This window comes from Scardinius erythrophthalmus, assembly GCF_964197995.2.
Source record: "Scardinius erythrophthalmus genome assembly, chromosome: 6".
Classification (NCBI taxonomy): Eukaryota; Metazoa; Chordata; class Actinopteri; order Cypriniformes; family Leuciscidae; genus Scardinius; species Scardinius erythrophthalmus.
In genome coordinates this window covers 46,733,431-46,739,664 of record NC_138226.1, presented here as the reverse complement: position 1 = coordinate 46,739,664, position 6,234 = coordinate 46,733,431, and positions in this window count along the sequence as shown.

Genomic DNA, 6,234 nt, shown 5'->3' with positions numbered 1-6,234 from the left:
CCTTCTGTGGATGGAGAAGAGCTAAGGACACAAGTTCAAAATCTACAGTGTAAGCAAGATCCCAAAATGTATGCCCATAAAAAAAACATTTAGTCAAGAGTTTTGAGTTTTGAATATGAAACAACAAACACATGATACAAATAGAAAGGCAGCTGGGAGAGGGAATTTGATACAAAGAGTATTGTAATATTTTGCATAGGGACATCGTATCGGGCACCACACTTTTTAGGGCCTGAATTCATGCTCATTATTGCAAGTGTTGTGCATAATATTACCATAAACTCCAAGTGTTGTGCATAATATTACCATAAACTCCAAACTTATGATACAAATATTATATAATCTGTTTGTGAAAAGAAATAAACTAACATCATGAGCAAATCAGTGCTGTTGAATCTCTCTCTCTTTTATTTCTCTTGGACATGCGTAGTGAGCTGTGTGTAAAGGAAGCGATAAAACATAATCTTTTGCTCATGATTAGAATCAAAGAAACTGTCTCTGAGTCCATATATACACTGCCAGTGTGCTCGTTCATAATACAACACTATTGACAAGAAAGGTGGCAAATGTGTCTCATGCTAAGAGAGGGTGAGGAAGGATACTTAAAAAAGCCTGTATCATCATTACTTGATTCATTATTGTTACATACAGTGGGTTATACCAGAAAATCAAACTGTCTTGTGTTACGGTGTAGGCTGTTACAACAAAAATAACACCACTGAACCATATAGCATCCAAGTTGTATGCTTTCACATGGTTAATGGCAACCATGTATCTTCCTAAAACAACAATTAAAATATGATTCAGCACTATTTGTTAATTACAATGTACTTACTGTGTTCATGTTGTATTGCAAAACAATTGTGCTCCTATTGCGGTGGGATGAAAGGTTAGGGACAGGTTTTGTGGTATGGGTTTAAGGGTGTGTTAAGGTGTAAGGGAAGAGTCAACAGTTAATTAGATCTAATTACATAAATTAATTACAGCTGTAGTTACATACATGTTTTTATATTATACTTAGTATTAAAATGTATTCTGGCATAATTTAATTTAGTTCAGTTGAAATGTTTGAATGCTACTGACAAAAGCTGTTTACAAATATATATTCTTAAGTTATTGTAAAAATAATAATAAAAATGTAAAAAAGGAGGTTAGAAATATTTTGACATTTTGATATTCTCTCAACAGGAACAGGAACCAATCTTTGGAGAAGTTCATTTATTTGCAAAGGTGGACAAAAACATTGTGTTGGCTTTTTAAAGATTATTTTGATGATGATTTTTACTCCTATGCTGTAGAAAAGATGGAGGAGTAGACAGTCAGACATTGATAATAATAAGAAATGTTTCTTGAGCATCAAAGAGACTTCTTTCAAAAACATTAAGACACTTAAATACTTCTTTTGGCCACCAGTATACATGAATCCAACACATTTTTGGAAATAAGTGAAATTATTTTTAAGGTGGGGTTATGTGTCTTGTATTGTGAAAAGAACTGTGTTTTGTCCTGTGTTGGACATTTCCTTTTTGATTGCTTATAAATGTATTTATATTCTGCAGTTTTATGAATGTAATGGTTGATATTTCATTATAATACTTGTATAAGCTAAACAACCAATGACTCTACATTCATTTTGTCAAATGCTAACGTTTTGTTAAGAAGAGCCCCGAGAGAGCGAGAACACCTTCCTTTATCCTCTTTTGACCAGGTGACCTGGGGGATGGGGGAGACCACCCTCAAATGGCTTCTATTCAACAAAAAGGGGTGTTGCCTTATCTGGCCTTATCTCTAAACCAGTTTTCTCTAAACCTCTATAAACCTTATTACCTTTTATTTTATCTATCTGGATATGAGATATCTGTACCACTCACAGTGAGACATTTCAAATGACACCAAAAACATAACAGTCAATGATAAACATTCACATTAAACCATGTTCTTGTGTGAGTTCTTCGTTGTTTCTGAGAGGAAGTGAGGTGTATGGGGAAGGACGAATGTTAATTAGCCAGCAGGGCCCTTTTGTCTCATGCAGGCCTCAACCAGTATTTTCAGTCTTACATCCCTAAACTCACCCATTAATGTGTAAAAATTTCACACATCATTTCCAGCATTGGCAGACTGTTTATTTTATGATATATATGAAATGTTTTAAATAAAAAAAATGGTATTTTGTAATAACTTTGTCTAATTGGTTTGTATGTCAGTAGTATTTATGTAGGATAAAAATACAATTAATTATATATCAAAATTATGAAATCTAATTTATATTTAGTACAAATAAAAAAAAATTTGGACTTTCGACAACCATAAAAGTGCTTAATCGGTCGACCCCTATAATGCATACATCAATATTGACACATTTGAGGTTGACATTCCATACCAATCATCTTTCTTTTGCCTCTTCGCATAGCCACAGAGTCCATGTTAACAGTGCACTGCTAAGGTGATTACCTCGATGTGTGTTCTTGGACATGGCGCGCTCCTCCTCTTCCTCCTCCTCCTCTCTGCTGACTGGTTCAGGTCGTATGACTGCAGAAGTTGTTCTCGTTCATAGCCTCATTTCCAAGAGGAGCTCTCTAGGGGCCTGGATTTCCAGTGTATTTTCAAAGTATGATATCTCTGTCAGAGTAAAGTGGGACATTTCTAAATGTCATTAAGAGATTTTATAATATTTTTGTTTGGAAGCATGATCCCAACCACAGACGTAATGGGGGTGGGTAGTGGTAATAAACAGCTAAAAACGATCGCTCTTAGTCACCCCATCCAGATGACGCCAAAGTATTTTGTTTTCAACCTTATATGGGCGACTGCAGTGCTTAATGAATGAGCCAGTTAAGAGCAATTGCTCAGAAATAGACACGTTTTAATCACTTCAAATCATCCATGGAAGTTAAGTACACAATAATTATTCCCTGGACTCGAGGACCGTGTCAGTGTCCTATCCGTGGCATGCACACTCGGACCACGTTTGGGCGTATCCTCAAAATTACAGCTCAAATCTTTTTTTCTTCTTTTTTTTTTTTTTTAATAGCGCCCAGCTCCACAACCCCAAAGATGCAAGTGGAAGTTCCATTGGTAACTTTAAATTTAGAGAAAATCAAACATAAAAACATGCGTTTAAGAAATAAAATATTGTCAATAACGGAGGGAAAGACAACCAAGAGGAGGACAGTCAAATTAAAGTTACAGAAAAAAGAAGCTGTTGAAAAATAGAAGATGCAGGTTGTGTCAGAACAAGATGAAGTTAAAGAAGAAAGGCAACTCAGCAGACACAGGGTTTGTACACCTTTTCCAAGGTCAAATTCAAGCACTTTTTAAGCCCTTTCAAGGTCCATTTTAAAGCTTTTTCCAGCACCACACCACTGTAAATTACATACCAATACTTAGTCAAAATTATTATTTAGTGTTTTTATCACATTAAAAGAGATAATGCTATAAACAGCCACAATTGTGTTTCGTAATAGCAGAAGGATCAGATATTTAAGCAAAACACAGGTTTTATTTTTCAAAATGTATCGCTGTCTAGTAGCATTGAGTGGGAGGATCTGAGCCAGATGACATGCAGCTGGGTCATTCTGTGTCAAATCAGACAACATCCAGGAAAACAGTTGCTGCATCCTCTTAGATTTTGCTCTAAGTTTATGCTACCCTTAATGCCAGTCTTTTCACACTAATTTCCAAATCTACTTGAGACAGTGCAACAACAACAACCTGTAATTCCACTTTAACCCAGAAGACTCTGACAGTTCACAGGCACCTGACTGATAAACAGCCTATATTAATTGAAAGAAAATAAAATGTATTACATTGCCAAGACATACATTTATCTACTAGAGCAGTGTAAATATTGCATAAGGCCATCCTCAACCTTACAGTAGGCTACTTGTCTGACACGATTTCTGTTCAGCAATCAACGGTTGTTGTTATGCACTGGGCTAACGTTTGTTAGTCACCGAAGTAAACTGCCAGTGTGAAAGCACTCTCAGTCACTTAGCCTGCGAATTCCTAGCTAGCAGTTACTGGCGTAAACAAATAGGGAACGGTTAGTTCGGAACGGCACGGTTCACATGAAAAATCGCTAATGTGAACGCTGTCATGTGGACCCGGGAGTGCACTGGGGTACCGAACCCGAGACTACCTGGAGGAGGTGGTCTGAGTTTGGTTGCACTGAATGTGCGCATGAATGTGAAAGCATCACGGACTCGGGTGCGCACTTGTTCAGGGAGTAACGTATCCTGCGCATGTGTTTTAGCTGATTATGATGTATTTAGTTAAATAAAACACATGTAAGGGATGATAGTGTTGATGATTTCCTTTGGATGCAAAGTTACAATGCTCAAAGTTCAAAGCAAAGGGAGATATTTGCTTTTAAAGAAATCGCTTTTTAAGGACTACAACAAACGGCTGGTAGAGACTACACCACATTCCTCCCGGGTTAGTGACATCAACCCTAGAATTTACATAAACCCCGCCCCCGGAACACGATTTATAGATTATCATGACATAATATGCTAATCAATGACTAGAAGATAACTACACATAAGCTACACAAATTCATCAACTATCCATTCAGAAATGTTGTTGCTTCTACATGTTGTCACTTCTTCTCGAGTCTCTCCATCTTTCTGACTTCGGTTTGAACATAAAAGGCTAAAAGTTTTTGAAATGTTTTGTGTGTGTGTGTGTGTGTGTGAGGTAAAAGGACACAAGCTGTTGAAGCTCCGCCCCCTGTGCCGGGAGCAGCAGCTCATTTGCATTTAAAGGAACAGACACAAAACCTGTGCTGTTTTGCTCACCCTCAAAAAGTGACAATTTTAACATGCTATATAAAAATATCTGTGGGGTATTTTGAGCAAAAACTTACACATACACACATCTTGTGAAAAGGGCATTATATCACCCCTTTAAAGTAACAACATGTAGCTTTTCAACCTTCATAATATATTTCCAAGACCCTTGTGATAGTACAGTGGTTCCCAAACCTGTCCTGAAGGCCCCCCAACACTGCACATTTTCGTTGTCTCCCTAATCAAACACACCTGATTCAACTCATCAGCTCAATTAACCCATGTGATAATGAGCTGATGAGTTGAATCAGGTGTGTTTGAGTAGGGAGACAAAGAAAACGTGCAGTGTTGGGGGGCCTTCAGGACAGGTTTGGGAACCACTGTGATAGTACATCGACTTACAATAGGTTGAATTAGACGTCTGCCAGAGCCTGGCGGGGTCTGTAACTTCGCGGTGCGGGTAGTAACCAGCGCTCAAAAAGAACTACAAAATTCGACTGCTTTACGGCATACGTCACTTCGCCCACCACTTCCTCAAATGTGGCCAACCAGCGCGTTTGTTTTCGTGCGTCTGTTTTCGTCATGGCTGAAGCAGCAGCGAAACGTAAGAAGTCCAAGGTTTTGTCGGAGTAGAGTCGGAAGAGGAAAAGGGAGAGTGATAAACTGAAAGGCAGGACGAGGATCAATATGGGTCGAGCGTTTGCTCGCTGGCGTGAGCTAATGGAGGAGGAGTGTTACCAGACCGATGCTGACTTGGCCGTCATGCTGTTGAACTAGTAAGTAACTGTAAATTGCTTGCATACTATCTTTAGTTTTTCTAATCTGTTGTCTGCCTGGCTACGTTACGGAAACTATCTGGTCCTCCATTTATTTATCTTCATGAATCAGCTAGTAGATGAGCGAATTATCAATCTGGTAGCTAGTAAACACTAACATGCGTTAGTTTTAGATGGTTAGGATGCTATCGCTATTATTCTCGTTCAGATTTGAGCATTGTAATCGACATGCAAATCGCAAATGTTTGAGTTAAAATGTTTAGTCTACTAAATATGTATAAATTATGAAAGGAGGAAGATTAATAATATTATCATTGCCCATATGAAAAAAAACCTACATGCTTCATATACAGTAACCGTAAATTATTTTACGACAGCGGTAATGGACAATTCCGCTTCCAACCTGTAGGGCGACCGCTGAGGAAAAGTTCCATGTTGTTGCTTTAATTTCATGTCATATAATATGAACTATTATTCACTATTTTATATGTTTTATTTAAACAGTTCAAAGAGCTGTGGACTTTAACCAGACAGAGAGAGAAAAGACTCATTTCATCGATGGTAAGTACACTTCGACTCACAATTAAAAGATTAAAGCTAAATTTAAAATACTTATGCTTAATAAAATTAATCTTATTTCATATATAACATTAGGCTAACTATTATTCACT